The following is a 23,486-nucleotide window of genomic DNA, read 5'->3' on the forward strand; positions in this document are numbered from 1 at the left end:
TATGGTAATTTATCCACTCTATGTGAGATATTTTATTTTCTTCTTTATTATAACCCCCTGAAAATATGTATATTATTAGAAATGGACCCATGGAACGAACAAGAGAGTGAAATCTGCTGCAACAATTATGTGCAAAGTGTAAAGAGAAGGTTGAATAGGCCGGCGTGAATTAAAGCTTGCCTATTGTTGATCTTTATCATGAGCTTTCTAGTAAAGTCGTTCTTTAGAAAGAGGATACATGTGCACGTACACAGAGAGAAGGGGATTTACAGCCTAATGTGTAAGAGTCAGAGGAGGTGGATGAAATAAACATGCCTGATATTGACTCAGTGTATTTCTTACCATCACACATCATGAGTCAATCTTAGTCCTGAGGTGGGATTGATGAGCTGTTAAGACTTAAGACCATCCTTTAAAAAAAGTGTGACAAACTGCGGCTCCGGCAAATATTGACCTATGACTTATATCCAACATGTTTTTATAAACTAAATATTTGGTGACTTATGGCAGGATTTGTGTGTTTATTATCTGCAATTTAAATGAAATTTTTCATCTCTATAACAAAAAATTAGTCTCTATTTGAGATAGACTGAATAGGTTGTTTTTAAACACTTGAATGTGTGTTCAGATTTTTGACTTTTTGAAAATTTAGTGTTGACCGACAAAGTCAACCAATATATTGCTGGTGACTTCTTCACTGTAGGGCAGGAAATAATCAAAGATTAAAGCACTAAAAATAGTACAGCTAGTTAACTTGGCAAATTGGTTTCTATCGGTCTTTCTGCATTTAATGATGTTTAATCTTGTGTTGATCACTCAAAGATTGAACTGGCGCTGCTATTAATTACAGGGTTACACCTACAGGTGTGCAGTCTGAGAAATCTTTAGTGACAAAGACAGGAACTTTAGTAGGGCCTACTCCACGTGTACATGGGTGTTTCTTAAAATTTAACTTTTTAAATGAGGTTTGGCTTTTTGTCCACACACAAACTACTTTTTAAGTACACTGATCTTTTGGAAAACTCCGGCCAGGATAAAGCTGTCGAGAAACTCGTGAGGTTTTGGCTTGGGACATCAGAGTGAGCAGACTGGAGCGATTTATGCGGCATTGCAGCCAGGTAGCCTTTAGGTAATAGCTTTTTTCAGACTTATGATTGGCCAACACAGCTTAAGGGTTAGGGCCAAATCTCTGCCTGTTAGTTTGGCATGCTCTTGACAGCACTGCCAATGTGTTTTTGCGTTTTTATTAGGGCAGAGATAGTTTTAAAGGGGGGGAAACCTTGTTTTAAAAAATACCTTTGTGGACTAGCAGATATTCTTTGCTTTATGTGTCTCTTAAATATTATGCATAGTCAGAAACTTAAAATATAAATAAATATATAAATATGGCCCAAATTTGTTTTTCTCTTTCTCCCATACAAACATGTGGAGGTGGCCACGGGCCAAGAGAGGTGTGTAAGAAATGTATTGCATACATTGGCACTAACTCGTAGGGAGTTGGGTTAGGAACCGGGGGGGTCGCAGGTTCAAGTCCCTGTATGGACCGAAGTACGAAGTGTGGACTGGTAGCTTTAAAGGTGCCAGTTCACTGCCTGGGCACTGCCAAGGTGCTCTTGAGCAAGGCACCAAACCCCCAACTGCTAGGGGTGCTGTTACAAGGAGCAGCCCCCTCACTCTGACATCTCTCCATTAGCGTGTTCAGCATAGGTTCTGGCCTCTTCTTCTTCTTCTTCTTCTTACTAGAAGGTAGTTCTCACAGTTGTGATAGGATAACCTTTTATTTTTATTTTTTTGGAGATTGTTTTCGGGGCATTTTATGTGCTTTATTCGAAGGGACAACTGAAGAAATGAAAGAAGAGCGATAGGGGTAATAACATGCAGGAACGGGCCGCAGGTCGTAGTCAATCGCGGGCCCACTGCATTGAGAAGTAAACCTCTATATATGGGCGCTCGCTCCACCAACTTGAGCTATCCGGGCACTCAAGGATGACCTTTTAAACACATATGCACAATTGACTAAATGGGAGAGATAAAAAGAACAAGAGTACATACTCTAGAGGCCCCAGTGCCAGAAAACCCTATCCAGTGAACATATCTTCTTAGTGTTTGTCAGATTTGTATATGCTTTAATTTACTGTTTGACACATCATATTTCTCAGAAACTGGCCTGAGATTAATCAAATGATCATGTCAGAGAGGACAGGGTGATTTGATTTTCCATTTATAACTATGGTGCGTTTACTATAGGCTTATGTATTTACTATATTAAACTTGTGGTTACTTCTGTGTTGCCTTACTTTAGTAGAATAAAGGCAATGTAAATACAAGGTCCTGATGATGATTTCATTCCACCATTTCCCCACCCTTCTGTGTTTTTTTTGTTAAGGTTAACAGCTGATTGGAGTCAGGATGTCAAAGAATGATCCAAATAATTGATTGATGATAATTATGCATCACATTGGAGCTACAAGGGAAGATGTATTAATCAAAATAATGTGATAAAGATGTAATGATTTAAGGTAATGATTTGAATGTGTAAATTTCACAGATCAAATAAATCAAGATCAAAAGAAGTTTTCAAACTGCCTCAGTAGGTGGTTTGAGACACATTCTAGCCAGATCTCACAAAGGTAAATTTGATCTCTTGATGTACACAGTGTCTTTACACCTAACTACGTCAGTAAGCACTCTGGAAAAGGTCTCTCTGTACCCAGTCATAATGGCAGCTGAAGTTACTGTACAATGAAGTTACACTGAAACTAGCCGTCATGCTCCCTTTCTTTAACATGGAGCGACATGAATAAATATGATTCAGTATGTGTTTGTGTCAGGTCATGGAGAGTTGTTAGCTAGACAGCTAAGATGTTACTGTTAAAGTAACATCTAAACTGTTAAAGTGCAGTTACCTAACAGCTTCAGGTACATTACCACCACCATCTTGTGTATTAAATCCCATCTAGATTTTATCTGGATACGAGACACTTGAAACTGCAAGTGTAAATGGAGCCTTAGATACCATGGGCTACCCCATCATGGTAACCTGCTCTATTTTTTGCCGAGTCACAGTCACCGTGCCAAAATCAGAGTGAGAATCAGGCTAACCTCTTTTTACGCTTACTTTATTTTGAAGCCTTAGAGTATAATCCCTACATTTTGGCCCGGAAAGACATTGTTTTTTTCACATATACTCAAAATCGGGATCAGCTGGCATGTTAGTGGACCCACATTTGTTTTGACCCAATTTCCATCCAGACTGATAAACAAGAATATTACTTACTTTCATTTAAAAATATATATATATATTCTCTTTTCTGTTGTAAATTGATAGTGTAGAGATGGACATAAACCATGGGAGTGTTAGAGTCGCTGAGTGGAGGTGAACCAGGGATGTTCAAGTTAAAAGGTAATCATTCGGCTGTCAGGACACCCCAATTATTTCCTTCCCAAATTTTATTCCTCTCTTTCTGTTGTTGTTGTTGATGTTGTTTTTCTCAGATAAGAGCTTCATCTGAGACACATAACAACAATAATTTACTCCAACTGGTGTAACATCCTGAGCAAATGTTTGTACCTTTTCAATTTAGATGATAAAAAGTCACTTGACAGCTGGATGCAAAGTAACAACTAATCAAGCCCAACACCTGCTGCGTTAGTTTGGGCGCGGGGTTGGAAACTGACACCACCGCAACTCACATGCTGGTAATTCTCCCGCCAGCTATTTTGGCAGGGAGTCAGTCTGTTTTCAGTCAGTCTGAACTATTGTCAAACTACTCTGACAAAATATGTGGTTCTGAACCAACTTGCTGCTGCGGCCAGTTGACAAAAGCAGTTATGCTTAAAACATTTTCTACTCATTCATATCCATAATGACTTTAATATCATCGGATCAAAGTGATGAGATTAACTTGAACCACAGTGGTTACTTCAGAAGACACAGTCAATCACATAACCTGCTTTTACAGATTGTCGGCCTGATATCAAAGGGTGTTATGTAAAAACATGTTACGATGTTTGGAAGTGAACACGCACAGAGGAAGCTAATTAATTGGTTTGCTGGCGTGCTGAAGAAAGAAAACACAGCCAACCTCCTCGTTCCCTTCCTCTATGCAGCACCTGGGTCTCAAATGTCAGACCTGTTTCACCTGGAAGTGCAGAGAGAGAAAACAAACAGTGTGTGGGTGTGTGTTTGTGAAAGAGACTTAGAAATGCCCTAGTAGATGCAGTGTCTCATTTCTGGCAGGTATTTACTCTGTACACTGTATGCATGTACAAAAAAGGGAATTAATTTGCCCCTCTTGTTCTTCTTTAATGGAAATGCCACCAAGTATCCACAGTATGACCCATAACACACTTTACACAAGTTCCAGCAAAGATAAAAGTCTGATAAACTCAGTAAAGTACTTCTTGGAACAAGCACCAGCATCTCAATATCTTTTTATCTCAATATCGAGAGGGCTGCATTCAGATAAGAGCTGGTAAACGTTTTAATTTATATCAAGATGTAGCTAAGTAGCACATCTATAAGAGGAGTTAGTCTCTTTTTAATGTATTATTATATACAGTGAGGAAAATAAGTATTTGAACACTCTGCTATTTTGCAAGTTCTCCCACTTAGAAATCATGGAGGGGTCTGAATTTGTCATCGTAGTCATCGCAAATAAGTATTTGAATACCTGAGAAAATCTATGTTAATATTTGGTACAGTAGCCTTTGTTTGCAATAACAGAGGTCAAACGTTTCTTGTAGTTTTTCACCAGGTTTGCACACACTGCAGAAGGTATTTTGGCCCACTCCTCCACACAGATCTTCTCTACATCAGTCAGGTTTCTGGGCTGTCGCTGAGAAACACAGAGTTTGAGCTCCCTCCAAAGATTCTCTATTGGGTTTAGGTCTGGAGACTGGCTAGGCCACGCCAGAACCTTGATAGGCTTCTTACCGAGCCACTCCTTGGTTACCCTGGCTGTGTGCTTCGGGTCTTTGTCATGTTGGAAGACCCAGCCTCGACCCATCTTCAATGCTTTAACTGAGGGAAGGAGGTTGTTCCCCAAAATCTCGCAATACATGGCCCTGGTCATCCTCTCCTTAATACAGTGCAGTCGCCCTGTCCCATGTGCAGAAGAACACCCCCAAAGGATGACGCTACCACCCCCATGCTTCACAGTAGGGATGGTTTTCTTGGGATGGTACTCATCATTCTTCTTCCTCCAAATACGGTTAGTGGAATTATGACCAAAAAGTTTTATTTTGGTCTCATCTGACCACATGACTTTCTCCCATGACTCCTCTGGATCATCCAAATGGTCATTGGCAAACTTAAGACGGGCCTTGACACGTGCTGGTTAAAGCAGGGGAACCTCCGTGCCATGCATGATTTCAAACCATGACGTCTTAGTGTATTACCAACAGTAACCTTGGAAACGGTGGTCCCAGCTCTTTTCAGGTCACTGACCAGCTCCCTTGTGTTGTTCTGGGCTGATTTCTCACCTTTCTTAGGATCATTGAGACCCCACGAGGTGAGATCTTGCATGGAGCCCCAGTCCGAGGGAGATTGACAGTCATGTTGAGCTTCTTCCATTTTCTAATGATTGCTCCAACAGTGGACCTTTTTTCACCAAAAATCATTCATTGTGATTTCTGGATTTTTTTTTTAGATTATGTCTCTCACAGTAGACATGCACCTACAATGACAATTTCAGACCCCTCCATGATTTCTAAGTGGGAGAACTCGCAAAATAGCAGGGTGTTCAAATACTTATTTTCCTCACTGTATGTTCTTGTCATTTTAGGCCTTTATTATGAAGGACAGCTGAAGATGTGAAAGGGGAGAGAGAGAGCGGTGTCCGCGATGTGAGTTGAGTGCAGATGTGAGTTCTGCATGCGTCACTTTGCTACAAGTAGCCTACAAGATGCTATTGATTGACTTCTGTAATGTCAACACAGTAAAAATGGACCTACAGACAAAGTCTGTTCACTGCTGGTTACAAGTTAGCACTCAAACACAACAAAGGCTGTCACTTGAATGGTGTTTTGAGCTAACGTTAGCAATCAAACAATTATAGATAACAAAAAAATGTTGAAATGATTATCATGTTCTGTTGTTGTTTGTAATGAGAAAAGTTTATTATTTTATGGATTTCACAAATTTTATTATGTAACATTATATATGCCGTAAACCATTTAAATTGGAGCATACAAAACTCAAATCTGCACTTGATTTACATAGGGCAGTAACAAGTAAACATATAACATGAAGCAAAGGGCTGCAGGTCGAAGTTGAACCTGCGGCCGCGGCAACAAGGACTGATCCTTTGTACATGGGGCAAACGCTCTACCAGTACCAGGAGAGCTCTCTGTAGTTTAAGTATTCAGGTTGAGTAGCTTTGGCATTTGACTATACAGTCTCACAACAAAGTCCACTCAGTAGCCATTCTGTTGCTTTTGATGAAATCATGTGATCTTCCTCTGCAGATGGAATTCCAACTTTTTTTAATTGCATATTTTCAAATTTCCAATTTTTTTCTAAGCACTTTAAGGACTTCTTTTTGAAAGATTATCAGACACATTTTTTTCTTGACTTGACTTCATTCATTCAGCCGGATGTTGTGTTTATGCTAGGCGATATCTTGTTGGGGTGGGGAGTTACTTTGGTTAGTTTTAAACTTACCCGTTATTAGCGAGTGACATAGTTGTCACACAAATTTTGTTTTCAGATTAAACGTAAACTGCAGAAGCAGTTGCCAGGTGCATTAATGCTTTTCATACTGTTCAAAGAAATATGCTAAATTCCATTCCATAGATTCACTTAGTGTTTCAATCTCACCCTTTCTTGTTAGTTAACTAGCATTTAGGTCGACGTTGCTGTTCTTAATCCCGCCTACTAAGAACTAAGCACCCAATGAACACAAGACCTGTATGAATGGCTGAACAAATCCACGATGTTGGCAGCAATTCAGAGGTCCGGAACTAGTCTTCTTTTCCATTGCTATCTTAAAGTAATGAACTTTCAATCTTAGTCTTTCCAATTGCCAATTACACGGAAAATTCTTTTACTTCAATGTAAAAATCAACTCATAATTAGTACATCATCATGGACAAAAAACCTTGATCTTTCTATCGTCAAAGTAATGTTATCACAACACGGTAACACAGTTAGTGAGGAGTCATTTGGAAAACATTGCCAGATACAGTTTGTATGGTGCACTAAGTTTGATTTTCAGGCAACATAACTTACAAATTCAACAGTGTTTGAAAGAAATGAAAAAAAAAACACATTATGATATGCTTTAATGTCTTTACATAACTGAAATGTTTCTGTTATTACATTCAGACTATTTCTTGAAACTGCCAAATAATTTTCATTCTTGCAGTTGTGTTTCTCACTGTTGAAGCTAAACTTTTACATTTAGTTTGTCATATCGTTTGACACTAACCTAAATATAAACAACTATGATTTCTTTAGCTTCACTATAGCCGATGTAACCGCTTTTGGAGTAGCTTCTCAATCACTGAGCACAATACAATCTAAAAAAAGTCCAATGGTGCAATCAGAGAGAATATTTTAATAGGATTATACTTAGTACCTGATCACTGCAAACACCTGATGTTTGAGTATGATGTTTGAAAAACAAATTAATTTAAAATACACACAGCAGCCTGCCAGATCCTGCAGTATAAGTGGCCTGTATCAGGCCTGCACATCTGACCGGCTGTACAACAGAAAGACTGAAGTTTACACAAGACGTCAGTCAAAAACATGAGTATACACACTAATGCAGTACATAAAAGCATGTCCTCTTGCAGGTGGTGTTAGACTTAGAGACTTAGACTTCTCTTTATTAATCCTTTTGGGATGACTCCTGCAAGGAAATTGAAATTTCCAACATCCGTTTTTAGCAAGAAGACTACAGTATAGAGAGAAAAAGAGGAAGACAGTAATAATAATAATATTAATAATAATAACAGTAAAAATAAAATAAAAACCTTTGGCTATAAAAAAGGCATAAAAAGACATTTACCATAAATTATCATAAAGTGTCAGTGTTGAGTCAAGTGTTAAAGTGTCCAGGTGTTTATGTGAGTCCAGATGTGTGTGGGTATGTACTGTCTACTGTGTTGTAGACCGCGGTGGTTATTGCCCAAGAGGGAGGGGTTTGGCTCTGTGACTGACAGGCCATTAGTTATCAGGGTTTGGTCAAACATCTTGTTGACTGACGTCAAAGTGAAGAAACGCACCTTGCACTAAATATAACACACACACACAAACACACAAATGACACTTTTGTATGCTAAAGCAACGCCATACTTTACAAACATGAACTTTGACCTTTAGCCTACACGTACCGGTCATCCTGTCAGACACACAGAAGAGCACATGGCATACACTGCTTTGTTTTAATGGGAATGTTTTTTGATGTGTGCGTTTTACTAGGAATGCTTATTTACAAGTGGAAACAAGATCCAAGTTTATTAACAGAATATTTGCATCTGGCGCGTCACACATCAACGCACATGCTGCACTTATACATATAAAATACACTTTTAACTGTAGAGCGCACAGTGACATGAATCAAGGTTTCAGCTTTACATGTTTTTTGTGTAACTATTGTGTACAAGGTCTCTGAGATATTGTGAAATTAAATGAATCAATCCATTCCAATCATTCTGAAAAATCTTGTCTCTCTTTCAAACAAAAAGTCATCTGAAGGTGTATTTTAAGCTGCTTAGTCAAATTACTCTTTCTGACAGCTATATTGACTCATTAGCAAACTTGTGAAATATTCAGTTCTAAAGACAGATGGAAGGCTTGAAACGCTATGACTTGGACCCTTTGTCCTTTTCTTTTGTACCTATAAACAATAAAGCAAATAGTCGCTACTATGAACGATCACTTAAATTAAATAAGGCTGCTCAAACACAGAGGTAATCTGACAACAGTAGTCTGGGGCCGGTTTAATTGTACAAATATATAGATATAAAATATTTAAATCCCATAAACAGAGGATTTTAGATCCTCAGTGTACTGTTCTTTTTTTCAACATCTAAATATGCCATTTACTGAGTTTCCTCACTAAGGTTAGTGTTTCTAGTGAGATGATGTGGCGTAAAGACCAAAGACTTAAATGTCTCAGTGAATCTGCATTTCAGATACAGATTTGAATTTGGATATACAGCATTTTATATGCAAATAAATAAGAAAAATTTATTACCAAAATAACAACCTCTACTGTCTATGAGAACACATGGTTACCATCTAATGTAGGTCAGAACAGCTGCCCATGTCATTTTCTTTCAACAGTGGCTGTCATGCTGCGACAGAATACACCCCTGTGTTGTTGTCCTGCCTCAGAGAAGTTGCTCCTCCTGGCTACCTTGACTTCTCCTCTTGTCAGGCAATAGTCCGTCTTCTTCTGTGGTCTTGTAGCTGTCACAATGGAGAGACTGTTTGTTGAGGGAGAAAAATACCCTGAACTCTAAGACTTCTCCTCATATTAAAACAGTCAGGGAGATTTACCCCTCTGTGTGGTTCACATGAAATTGCAGAAAACTGTATTTCATCTTTTTAAAATCTGCTACCATTATGCCCCTGTGTTGTTTTGTTGAAGTGTAGCAACACAGAGAGTCCAATGTATGCCGAGTGTGTCATATGACGTGTGTTTTGGACTCTGCTTCTTACATTGTGCATTAATCCACGGGTATTCTCATGCTCAACACAAGACGAGACCTTTATGCTCAAGGCTTTGTTCGTCGCAGTACTCTCTAAAACACCAGAGAGCGTACAAAGTAATATGTGAATAAGCAAGACGTAGTAGAGAAGAAGAAACAGGAAGTTAACCCTCATGTTGTTCTTGGGTCAAACTGACCCGTTTTCCTATATCAATGTTCTTTTTTAATGACCTAATTGTTATTACCCAAAATAACATGATTGATTCCACACAAAAATGATTGTCTGCTTGTAACACTGCCGTTTTTTTTAGCTTTGATAAAACAATCTCTCCACGTTTTCCACACTAGCAAAATGATTCTTCTTGTCCAGGTGTGGTGTCCCTGTCAAAACACATATTTAAGGCTGTGCGCCACACAGGGAACACTTTGGCTAACATAAGCCAAGCTTTACCAGGTGATTTTGTGGTACATACCTCACGGCTTTACAGGCTAAAACTGGAACAGGAACTGCACTTCCTGTTTTTCATTAAGTTAAAATAACCAATAGAATCACGTTTACCTTTAATTTTAATGCAAATGTTTTTCAAATGGTTACGCGTAATGGGAAAGGGTTTGATCGTAGTGACAAACCCACAGAGAATTATCTGCAGTTCCCCTCAGCCCTACAAAAGATTTCAGTGTCTTTCAACTGATTGTTTTGGTTTTACAGCCCCAAACGTTACTGTTTTGATTGACAGCTCTCATCAGAAGACAGACACAGAGAGAGTTAGCAACTAGCATGTAGTGAGGCAGATATCATAATCCGGAGTTAACGGAGAGCTAAATAAAGCTAAAAGGAGAGTGTAGTAAATTTGAAAACACAACTCCTAGTGAATTATAATGTTGTTTGATGTGTATATAGGCAATTGTTTGCATATGTTAACTTTCTTAAGTAATAATACAGTATATCAATGTTTTCAACTTGTTCTGGTGACCCCAGTTGGTAAAAATCAATCAATTAAATGCAGCTTTAAGACAAAGAAAAACAAACACATATGGAGCAAACCGCAAAGGAAAAGATGAATAAAAAACTGCTACATTGGTCCCCATGTTTTAAATTTTGGAATGAAACTGGAAAAAAGTCCTTCCCCAAGCTATTTAATTTAATATCTGGCCCGGGGCCCGACTGTATTGATAAAAAGTTGTCTTTTATGTTACCAGTTGACGTTAGCATGATGAACAAGATACAGACACAATGACAACACAGGGAACACAGTGCAGCAGCTGAACACTGCGACTGAATGGTGTAGCTGTGACAAAGAACTCAACACACAAATGTTTGCTGCCAGATAGCAGAAAAATAAATGACTTAAGATGATAATTAATGTGACACAGAGATAGTTTATTTGTTTTACCCACACACATATACACTATCTCCCTCTCGCAGACTCACACACATGAATGAAACACACTTGATGAGAATAAAACGAAGATAAATGCATACTTACTACAGTCAATTAATAGCATTGCTTGAAATCCGTCATGCAATTACCAAACGCAAAATCATTGCCCTTTAAAGATACGGTAATGGTGACTACTAGCTTTTTTTAACAACAGATAGCAGCGTTGTCTTGATAGATGTCGCGGAACAATACTAAAATCATTTTCCTAATTATCTCCTCTGGAACTAATGTTGCAGATATGTGTGTAAATTAATTATTGGAGCTCGATATAAGAGATGGAGCAAGAGAGAGAGAGCAGAATTATCCGCCAATTTTTTTTTCTTCCACTCTGCATTCATTAAGGCGAAGGCAACTGTCAGTCACTCAACGAGACAAAAACCTGATTCCCAGAAATCAAATTAGCTGAAAACAGAGAGGAGAGGACGGACAGAGGTATCAACAAAAGACGTCCGAGACCTTATTGTTAGCGTCGATGAGCGACACATCGCAGCAGAGAATGTTTCTTTCTCCTGTTTGTCATGTCTACATGTCCCATTTCTTTTACTGCCATACAGTGGCTTTTCTGTTGGCCGCTCCTTCTATGCTTTGGGATCAGCTTTCTGTGGCATTATGAACATGACCCTGTGACTCTCTTACAGACTAACACCCACACAGACTAAGCTCTAGCTTCTCTTTTTCTCTTGCTGTAATCTCAGTAAATGACTGATTACACCTCCTCTACACCATCCAGAGTTAGCCAGCTAATATCGGGATCTCAAGATACATTGCATTTCCGTTTGGGCACCAAAATCAGTCCTTTCTGGGTGCCGACCGGCAGTTTGTTAAAGTCACAGTGAGTCAGGGCAACGCCAGGTTAGGTGTTAGATTTTTCAAAACTTCACACGGGTTGCGGTGCAGTTAACACTTCCTCCAAGTTGGAGGGTAGGGGTGTGGCCTTGACCAACTGCCACTTTGCTTGTTTAAAAGCCATGATATCTCTCTTTCTCATGGGCGGGCAAAGCAGAGAAAGGTGAGCTAACCTTGCCCCTTAAGACCTCATTAGATTCAAGATTGGTCCATCTGAGCTTTCATTTCTCAAAGGCAGAGCAGAACACCCAGGCCTTGGTTTACACCTATCCCCATTTCTAGCCACAGGGCAGGCTAGGGGGACTCATTAATGTTAAAAAACCTCATAAAGTGACATTTCATCCCATAGGACCTTTAACCATGTATCCAGCTAATTAAAATAGCTCATCTTAATTTATTGTGTAAACATTGAACAGTTCACTTTAATTAATAATATATGTGGCATTTTCTTTTAGCAGGTTGTAAATGTTGTACCTAAACAAGTTCCTTCCCAAGACTATTTTGAGGAGCCACTGTTGCTCCGTCCAGTGCATGGCACCGCCCAACACGATTGTGATTGGTTGAAAGAAGTGCTAGGAAACCAGAGCACGTTTAATTTCCAGGGATGTTGTGTGGACTGGCTCGACCTTTCTCCGCAGCGCTGTGGAGACAGGTCCGGCAATGCAAGACTACTACTATTATAACATCTACAGTAATTTGTTTTCTTAAAAAGGAACTGGTTTTACTGGTAAGTGGGTGTCAGACTTTTGTAAGCAAAACTTCCCAAAACTTACATCCCTTGGGCCTATTTCAAACGTCAAACTGACAATTTTTTTTTAAATTTGCCAAAAAGCAACCAAATAATGATAATACTGTAAGAATTCCAGCTTTAGTTGCTTGTTTAAATTGTATATGTTTCAGTTCGGTATAAATGGCAGAAGTCGAACTGACCCAGACAATATCCGGTTCCTCCATATGTCCAGGCAGGTTTCGTAGAACCATAAAGTGATCTCTCACTATGAGGCAGCAGATAGCATAACGTTCATATGCTTTGTTTTGTTGGCACTGATTTGTTTTTGTAATTTCAATGACCTTCTGATAAATACAAAGTGTGCAGTTTGCATTTTTTGTGTACTAAGAATAGGCAAAAATTCTTTACAGTTAAATGGTTCTGGCCCAGATGGGTTTAAACAGAATCCTCATTGGTTCCCCTTGGGATAAACATTTTAGGCTGAGTCAAAGCTTTAGTTAGCTTATTTAATTGCCTTGAAGCCCGTCAACACCTAAAGATGACCAACATTGACCATGATAGAAACGACTTTGAAACAATTGTCATGTTAAGTTTTTTTTTTTTTTTATGTCGAATTAGCCATCATAAGAAATAAAGTACCAAATACAGAGAACTGATTTAAAATTTGGAGAAGTTATCAATTCATGTTTTGTATTTTTTTTTAAAGTTTACATTCACTTCCAATACGCAGAGTTGCCACTATGCTGTAAACACCAGCCTCATATTACTCTGGCAAGACAATTATATTAATGTCAGCTGTACAATGTCTTTGCATTGGACACCTTTTTTCCACTGCGGTCTCTCATATTTTAGGGAGCTACTGTTTCCGTGGTGAATGTCACTAGAGCAGGATTTCCAGGTCCTCCCTTATCTCTCAGATACCCCTCCAGTCAGCCATCGCCAGTTCAGCCCTTGTCAGTTTCTGGATTCGTACATTAGGCTGGGATTTCTAGATTGCTAAACCAAGTGAAGGCCAGCACTATATCAGATTGCATGTGCAGACACACCAATCCACCCACATCCAGAGCTAGTCTGTTAAGCTCAATTAAAACAGGACTATCTGGATAATGGGTCTACATAGGTGATGATTCCTCTAAAGATTTTACAGTAAGACACCAAGCTGTTAGCTGCCCATTTTCTGTCTCTGGATTAAGATTCATTCCTTATATGGCTTCACCTGTATCAGTGAATTCCACAATTCATACTCAGGAAACATTCTGAAAAGATCATTGAAGGTTTTGAAATCCTGTTCGGTCTGAGGACAAGTTGTTCCCCCTGATTGAAAGAAATTAACACAGATATGTTAAATAATTGTGTAAAGGTAGAGGTCTCATTTGATTTGGCCTGTCAGACCTAGAATATGTAAAAGGATCTGAAGGGTTAAAATTAGATTTTTTGGTAACACTAGTTAATATTCACCTTCCCAAATCCAACATTAGCATTTCTACGCTAAAACCTCAACATTTAATTTAACATCTATACTTGGCTGTCTATCATCCCAAAAGATGGATATTCATCTTCTTTCCACCACTTCTCTTCTCTTGTTCTCTCCTCCCCATCCCTTCCTTCTCTCCCTCCGTCTTCTATAATATTCTTCTTGGATCTGCAATCTGTCCGATCCATCAGGACGCATAAAGGTATATAAAGATAAAAAAAGCTTAGCAAGAGTGACTCCTCTACACCCAGAGAAAACCTCAGGGCAATAGTGTTTGAAGGATATTTTCATGGAGCAAATTATTGTGGGTAAAATGTATTCAATTTATTCAATTTTATTTATAGTATCAATTCATAACAAGACTTATCTTGAGACACTTTACAGGTAGAGAAGGTCTGGACCATGCTGTACAACTTACAAAGACCTACCATTTCTAGTAGTTCTCCAGAGCAACAATGCGACAGTGGCAAGGAAAAACTTGCTTTTAGGAAGAGACCTTGGACAGACCCAGGCTCTTGGTAGGCGGTGTCTGATGGGCCGGTTGGGGTCGAAATGAAAAGTGGCAATAATAGTCTTAGTAAAACATAACATAACAGTTAGTAACATGCATTTCTGTGACATGGATGCACACAAATGGAAAGATAAAGGAGAGAGGAGGTCAGTGTGTCAAAGGAAGTCCCCCGGCAGTCTAAAACTATTACAGCATATAAGAGACAGAGTAAAGAGAGGAGCCCTATTGGTCTGTACTGCCCTGCCTCTCTCTAGTCCCATTCTACTTTTAGGGACTCTAACAACCACAAGTAACTCTGAATCCTGGGAGCGCAGTGCTCTAGTGGGACAATAAGGCACTAAGAGCTCTTCAAGATAAGATGGTGCTTGACCATTTAGAGCTTTGTAGGTCAGGAGAAAGATTTTAAATTCAATCCTGGATTTTACAGGAAGTCAATACAGAGAAGCTTATACAGGAGAAACATGATCTCTTTTCTTAGTTCTTGTTAGAACCCTCGCTGCAGCATTCTGGTTCAGCTGTAGAGTCTTAAGGAACTTATTTGAGCATCCTGATAATAAAGAATTACAGTAGTCCAGCCTGTAAGTAACAAATCATAAATAAGTCCTGTATTTCTTAAAGTAGTGCTAGAAGCAAGGACAATGCCTTCCAGAGTAGCTTTATCCCTAGATAATGAAGCTTGGAGAAGTTTAGGGCCCAGCACAATAACTTCTGTTTTGTTCAACATCAGAAAATTGTGGGCCATCCATGATTTTATATCATTTATGCATGCTTGAAGTTTATCTAACCGACTGGTTTTGTCTGGTCTGATTAATAGATATAATTGGGTGTCATCCACACAACAATGGAAGTTAATTGAGTGTTTCCTAATAATGTTGCCTAGAGGAAACAAATATAAGTAGAATAGAATTGGTCCAAGCACTGAGCCTTGTGGAACGCCATGGCTAACTTTAGCGTACTTGGATTAATCGTTAACATTAACAAATTGAGTTTGTTTGGATGAATATGACCTAAACCAGCTGCCGCTGCAACTTTGCCTTCAACCGTGTTTATGATTTAAAAAAAAAAATGTATGTGAACGTTTATAGCGGAACACGATTTGTTAATAACGATGGCAAAATGTATCTAAAACAAAACCCCGGCATAGCCAAAATGCAGCAGAGGCGTGCCTGGTGGAATATCCGGGTCAGTGTCATTACTCCAGTCTGCTTTTTCCAAACTGGGGCCGTGCTGACCTCCATCTACAGTACTGCAGGTACATACTGACTATGGATAAGTACCTTATACAACCCCACTTCAAAATATCTGAACTATCCATTTAAGTTGCTTTTCAGATGACAGATGTAGCCAGTCATGACGTTTTGCACTTCTTTTGATTTCAAGAAACGATTTTCGTAAGTCTGAAATTTGAAAATTGTACTTCAGGTACTTAAAATAAGGAAGTTAAAAACAAAGCTTCACTTAAAACAGTTTGAACTGCAGTTCCCAGAAAGCGTCACATCAGTGAAGCACATGCTTGAGCATACTCTCTGATGCCGTGTACCAAAGAACACCACAGTGACATTAAAGTGAAGAATACAGCTTTGTTGGAGAGAGATTTTACTTGTTTTTGTATTTGGTTTTACATGTTCACTTAGTGTGCATGGAGAAGTTTTTAATACACTTTACCAGAATTTGATTAGTACTTGAGTACGTTTTTTACTTTCAGCATTCAGTAACTGCTCACAGGCTTCAAAGTTTTGAGCTTACTCTGTATTTTGTTGGAATTTGCGTCATACTTCCTAAATATAATTTCTTAAGTGGAGACTACACAAAGAGTACTTCTTGAAAACTCATTGTGTGACCTCCCGCTCTCTAGTTCTGCCCTCGCTCAACACACAATTAAATATTGAAACTAAGGATGGGGATTTTGTTACAGTAAAAAAAAGAGTAAGAGACATTGTAAATGAGGTTGAGTGAACATGAGAGAGTGGATGAGTGAAAAGGCAAAACTTATTTGACCCATTTTTTTCATATTTTACTGTGGATACTCTCTAAATTAAAAATAAGAGTAATTGGGGCCCCTGTGATAACTCATCTGGTAGAGCATGTGCTCCATGCACTAAGGCTCAGTCCTTACCGCAGTGGCTCGGTTTTGATTCCAACCCGGAAAAGCAAGCCCTTTGCTGGAACAAGTCTGGTGTCCTAGAGGGCGTGTGTGAGAGTGCGTACACATTGCATATTGCAGAATACAAGCCGATCCATCATAACATCTGTCAGTGCAGCTGTAAGGTAAACAAGATTATCAACGAGTACCCTCCCGTCAATGACCACAGAGCTGTGATAAGTCCTCGCAGCTCCCCAACACCTTGCTGTATCTCTGCTTCTCTCACACACACACACACACACACACACACACACACACACACACACACACACACACACACACACACACACACACACACACACACACACACACACACACACAGACACCCATCTGTTTCTCATCCATCACACTGCTCTCTGAGTTCAGCCTATTAGGTGATAAGGCCTGACATTACAGGGTGGACCTCTCTACACGTTTGTGTGAGCGTAACCATGATCCCTCTGATCTTGTTATCGACATGCCAATGACAAATTAACGCCTTCACACTTCTGTATTGCAGTCAACAAACACACACGTATACTGGTCAACATTTCTAATCAGAGGAAAATTACTTACCTGAGTGGACAAACAAGGCGGCCCTCTTCATCTTTGTCGGTTTCTTTTTTTTGTTCTTATTTTACTCAGCTTAGCCCAGTGGAGGAAAGTAATATCGAAAGACGTGGAACACAATCAGGGAAATAAAGCAGTATGAAAGATTTGAGGGTCTCTAAGGCGTGCATGCTCAAACACCAAAATGAGCCATATCTATAAACATATATATTCTCTATTATTGGAGCACAAAGCAGCTTCCCACTGCAGGTAGCAAGCAGGATTAAACCGGAGAGAGGAGAGGAGAGGAGTGGAAGGGAAGGGAAGAGAAGAGAAATGAGAGAACATGGTGCGATAACGACAGGTTCATAAAAATAATAAAACACAAGTGTGTTTGGTTGGTGAGCTGCGGTGTTAAATGAAGACATGGAACCACATTTCCATATGAACGAGGCACAGATGCGTACAGTATATGCAAAGCATGCACACAAAATAGAACTCTACAAACTCCCATGAACACACACCCTCCATATACGCCTGTCACCCTTACACACTCCACCTTTTGCACACACACAGTCACCCACTTACCCACTCACTCACTCCGCCTTTCAAACACACTCACGCAGTCACGCACACACACCCTCCACCCTCGACACACACCTTCCACCCCACCCCTTCATTAATACTTTCCTCTCTGAAGCGAAGGAAAAAGCCCTCCAATTATAAGTGACTCCTCAGCAGACGGGCTCAGCGCTGCATTTATTAGGAGCTCATTTGGCTAAGCAGGGCTAAACACGGCGCATCGCGGAGAGACAGGCAAAACGGGTGGAAGAGGAAGATGCACCCTCTCCCTCTGTGGCATTAAAGGGAACATCCCTGCATTCTGTCCTAATCCAAACTGATTTGAGATGGCATGGGGGGGGGTTGAGACGCAGCGCTGGATTATTTGTTTATGATGGGGAGGGGGGCTGAAATGCCTCTGCTTCCCCAGATTTACCATCTTATACCGATTCGAGGCTCTTAATCGCCTCTCTTCCCCCAAACACAACCCATTTACAGTTCAAAGCGACAGAGCCTATATCTATCGCCGGCTATATGACGATTAGTATTAATATCATCACCATATTCAAGGCTGAGAAGTCTCAGAGGAGAACGAGGGGAGGGGTGATCACAACAATGCTGTTGCTGCCCAAATATGGCGGCTCACTTTTTGAAAGCATGACCTTAGCGAGGAGACATCTCTTGCTTTAATTATAACTACAGCTTTGCTTTGGTTTAGAGGGTTAGAGGTGTTACTCAGCACTTTCACAGATGGATTTTCATTCCCCCCCCCCCCAATGGAAATTAGACAAAGTCAGTTTCCTCTCCGCCTTTACCATTGCATCTAAGAGACCTTGAGGAAGAAAAAGTATGGTAAATGATTTGAAAAGCAGGTGTCTGACATTGTAACCATGACAGCAACACCAACTTTTGTGACTGCAACAGCAGCAGTTTTCTCTGTTTGAATACCACACAGTTTATTCGTATTAGTATATCAGGGTCACTCACATGAAACAAAGTTTTCTATTAGTCAGAGAACCAAAGATATGGAGGTTACCCAGAAAAATAATTTACTTCAGTGAATTTTCTTGTTTCTTGAATTTCTGCAATTTATCACAGTATTGTAAGGGAATCACAGTGATGGTGCACTGTTATCATTCACATTTATATTGTTTATTGACATATGCACTTCAATACTTTAATATAACTCATATGTAAGCAGGACTCTGTTGTCTAACATTGTTTTTGGGGTTTCTTTATTACAGGTGTTCAGTATGTGACGGAAACCTTCAAAATGGGATCCTCAATTTAAACTGATAGAGTTGAGTCATCAGGAGTTCTTTTGGTGGTTGAAAGTGTCCCTGTCAGCTCAGCTGTGACACGCATGAGGTCAGTAAAAGCTTACTGAGAACTATAGAAAAAATCATTTTGCAGCAGTCTCTTATTGCCAGACCCTCCTCCACAGAGCTGCACTGGAGGGTCTAAATAGTCTACACAGCATTTCAGGATGAAAAATACGTGCTCTGGTTCATTGTCAACTCTTTAATCCAATCACAATCATCTTGGGCGGCGATAAGTGCCAACGGGAGACCCGGTCCTGCTGCAGAATAGCCTCAGGAAGGAACTTGATTTGGTGGAACATGTGTATGTTTAAAAGTTGTTTTAGGCGTCCAACAGAAAACTCAGATTGGACAGATAGTCTAGCTAGCTTTCTGGATTTACCATGGCGAGATCTGAGGAGCAGTTAACCATAGTCCTCATAAATCTACTGGAGTTTAGAATGCCAACACAACACGTGGACATGTAAGGGTTAATGCCCAATGAGGTGTCTATTGTAGGGTATTAATGGGCAACGGTGAGGCATGAACCGTCCGATACGCAGCCTCCGCCATGGCAATGTGGGCCTGGCCTTTGTTGTGTTTTTGTGGTGGGCAAACACATTGTTATTGGTTGGATACATGTAGACCGGGATTTATTAGGGAGGGATTTATAATAATGCATTCTATTTTTTTTTATTTGGAACAAAAAACATTTGATACACAGATCTTCATTTGTGAAATATTGCCCACAGCAAGAAAGATTGACAATTTTATGTTGTTTTGACGATTTTTACCATTATTTTTTCCCATCCCTGCTGCAACTGCTTATACTAGAATAGAATATTAATTTATGAAGGTTTCTTATTTACCTTTGAGACATTAGTTAACCAAAAATAAATCTCAACACAAGGTCTAACTTACTTCTTTTTTTCTAAGCCGTGAACTATGCCTTGTCTACGGCCTTCCTCTGCTGTTGGATTATCTCAGCATTCATCGAGTTGAGTTGTAATAACATGACCTAAAAACATCTCTATGTCAACTGTGTTGCAACCCGGCAACAACTGCAGAATGCAGTGTTTCATTGCCTGATCCGATTGCAGCACTTTTAAATTATTAATGGTCCATATCTCTATGGATGACTCCTATTGCAATCATCAGAACTTGCCTCAGGATGAAGTGGTGGAGTAGTAGAGAAAAAAGAAAAAAGGGGTGAAAGGTCATACAATAAAAAATGTAAATGGAGGGAAATATGCAGGGAAAGAGGAAACAGCACATAGAAACCGATATAGTAATTGATAAATTCATGTAAACACAGATTCCTGAAAAAGGTGCAAGGTTTCCAGAGAGACAGATTGAGCTGGATGAGATAAAAAAGCAGAACATAATTGCCCTCCCTCTGTGGCACTCTGGTTTTTAAAGTGTGCTTTTACGTGTCGTCGTCGTGCTGCACAGCGGACGTCCTTGGCGTGGTGCCAAACTCCATCTCTCCTCACCAGGCCCAATAACCATCCAGCTATCTGCACCTGCTCCAATTATTATCCTATTAGCAACAAATACCGCACAATTACCGCTAGAAACCCTTACACCCAGGCTGCCGCAGGCTGTAAATACCCAGGGAGAGAGAAATTAGCAGGGAGCAGCAACAGCAGCGATCAGACAGCAATTAATCAGCAGAGACACATCTCTCAATGTGAAGGATACAGACAGAAGCCCAACACCTTCAGCTCTAATGGAGAGGGCTGATGAAAGGAGGGGATGCTGGGAAGATACAGATGTAGCACAGAGGAGAAGAGAATTATATTTGATTGCTATTTTCTGTTGCACAGGTAGATTTCAATACCTCGGGGACCTTAAAAACATTCGAAATCTTTCAAAAGCATGTTGGACAATTAGTAGAAAGATTTCAACCAGAGTTGTTTTGGAAAAGACTATGAAATGATATCAGAACGATTTATAGATCAGAAGTAGAATCATACTGTTGTTTTGGCACTTGATGCACAATTTTAATGAAACCTACTGGAAGGGTTTTACTATATATATCATTTAGGAAAACCACAAGGGAGAAATAGCTGCAGACCAGAATCTTTTTCAGGGGTCATGGGTTAGAATTAGAAGATTTGTTTGGCCTCTTGCAACAAGCTGTGAACATTGATATATTATCACCTTGTAAACATGCAAACAGTTGTCTATTTATGCATCCCGCAGATACAGAGCAACATTAGCATTCATTTGGAGTCATATTTCAGGCCATGCCTTTCCATCATCGCTTTGACATCCTGGCAGACAAAGATTACAGGCATAGTGCCAGAGTAAACACCTGACAACAACATCCCAGCGGTCGCTGTCTTGTCCTGATAGGCTGAAGATGTCCAGCTGATATAAAAGGAAAAACTCAAGTAAAAGATGCTCTCAGCACGCCAAAATATACCTGTTTCACACACACACACACACACACACACACACACACACACACACACACACACACACGAAACCCACTCATATTCACATTCAAATGAAAATTCTTATCTTTAAAATTGTGGCTCTTCCCTTCTGTTGCTGTAAATGCATGTCGGAGAGATTGAATAGTAGGTGAGCAGAGAGAGGGAGAGATGAAAATAAGCAGAGAGAGAGAGAGAGAGAGAGAAAAAAAGCGAGAAAGTGAAAGGAGAATTTGGGTGAGCCCAAGTCGTCATCACACCCTCTCCCCACAACAATTTATCAGCCACAAATTTGACAAACAGACAGATGGACTGACCAACAGACAAATTTCTTTTGGAGTCCCGTTAGCCCCGCCCATGATGGCTGTCAAAACAACAGTTAGGAGGAGAGAGAGCGAGAGAGAGAGAGAGAGAGAGAGAGAGAGAGAGAGAGAGAGAGAGAGAGAGAGAGAGAGAGAGAGAGAGAGAGAGAGAGAGAGAGAGAGAGAGAGAGAGAGAGAGAGAGAGAGAAAGAGAGAAAGAGAGAGAGGAAGGAGAGTGAGATAAAGAGAACATTGAGACCAAGAAAGACAGAAGGGGAGTGATGTGTGTGTCTATCTCTTCCTGTCTTTCTTTAATGAAACAGTTGTGTGCCTTTGGAGACAGTTAAAGCTGACAGAAGCACTCAAGTTCTGGCCAAAAGGTCTCGCGCACACACACACACACACATGGGCAGATGCAAATCATTTTTGGGGCATGTCATGCAGCAAACATGTAATGTGTGCCTTCGTCTTTGAGATACACTGGGTTCTTTGACAACTCTGTGTGTGTGTGTGTGTGTGTGTGTGTGTGTGTGTGTGTGTGTGTGTGTGTGTGTGTGTGGCCTCAGGCTAGACCAGCCCACTGTTCTCCAGACTAATTCACGCAAGGCTAAGGTCAACCACAAATTCTTCCAAGCTCTCTCGGCCCCAGTCTGTTTTTCAGTCCTTGTCCTTGTGTCTCAAACTCTTTCCGTCTGTCTTCTCTCCACATACCGGTCAGTCCTTTCAATAGGATGACGGGACTTGTTTTGTTTTACCCAGGGTAGGTGCTGCCTTATGAGCCAACAGAACGTTAATGGGTGGATTTGTATCTTAAAGCGTAACGCTTGCCAAAATGCCACCAAGGGTCTTTTTGTGAATGTCCCGAGTCAAACTTTCATTTAAAAGCATAATTTGAACGGAAATGCCACTTTTACAATTTACAGTATTCTTCTTTTTTGGTGAAATGGCCTTTTAAATGGGAGAGCTAGTGGCACTATGATAGCATCAAAATCACTAAGAAGGCTAGACACAACATGAAACACACTCGAAGTATCACCAGGGGCTCTACACATTTAAACAAGCATTGAGAACATTGTTTTGTACACAGAGTTTACTAAAAACAAAGGTTTTAACAACTCACTGTAGCTGATGGTTTTTCCGGTTGCTGTCCATCTAGCAAGTCAAAAATAGTCAAGGGAGGAGAATAAAGATGGAAAGCTCCTTGGTTGGATAAATGCACGGATAATTAGTTGTTTTGTTGTTAGAGAAAAACAATATTGACCTTGTAGTTGAAGAAGCAGCCTCATAAAAGAATGACATTTCCTCCTATGGAGTCTGTTAGTTCACATTCCCTTTTTGACTGACAAGATGGCGCATAGGGTGAACAACAGCTACAGTGATTAAACAGTCAGTAAACTCTGTGTACACAAACAGTGTTCTCAATGCTCGAGTTCATGTTTAGAGCCCCTGGTGATACTTGGAGAAAAGTTTTATGTTGTGTCGAGCCTTCTTAGTGTTTTAAAGTGTTGATTTTGATGCTATCACAGTAGTGTCCCTATCGCTCCCATTCA

At 40.0% G+C, this 23,486-nt stretch overlaps 1 long non-coding RNA gene across 1 annotated transcript; it reads right to left on the reverse strand.

The window, feature by feature from the left end:
- Positions 1 to 1,839: 1,839 nt before the first annotated feature.
- LOC117950559 lies at positions 1,840 to 23,273 on the reverse strand. The gene is made up of 3 exons (XR_004657937.1): positions 23,263 to 23,273; positions 9,463 to 9,468; positions 1,840 to 1,979 (listed from the first exon to the last, which is right to left on the reverse strand). It is a non-coding gene; the product is annotated as an uncharacterized LOC117950559 (long non-coding RNA).
- Between the last annotated feature and the right edge of the window lie 213 nt (positions 23,274 to 23,486).

This window comes from Etheostoma cragini, chromosome 9 (assembly GCF_013103735.1).
Source record: "Etheostoma cragini isolate CJK2018 chromosome 9, CSU_Ecrag_1.0, whole genome shotgun sequence".
NCBI classification, from domain to species: Eukaryota; Metazoa; Chordata; class Actinopteri; order Perciformes; family Percidae; genus Etheostoma; species Etheostoma cragini.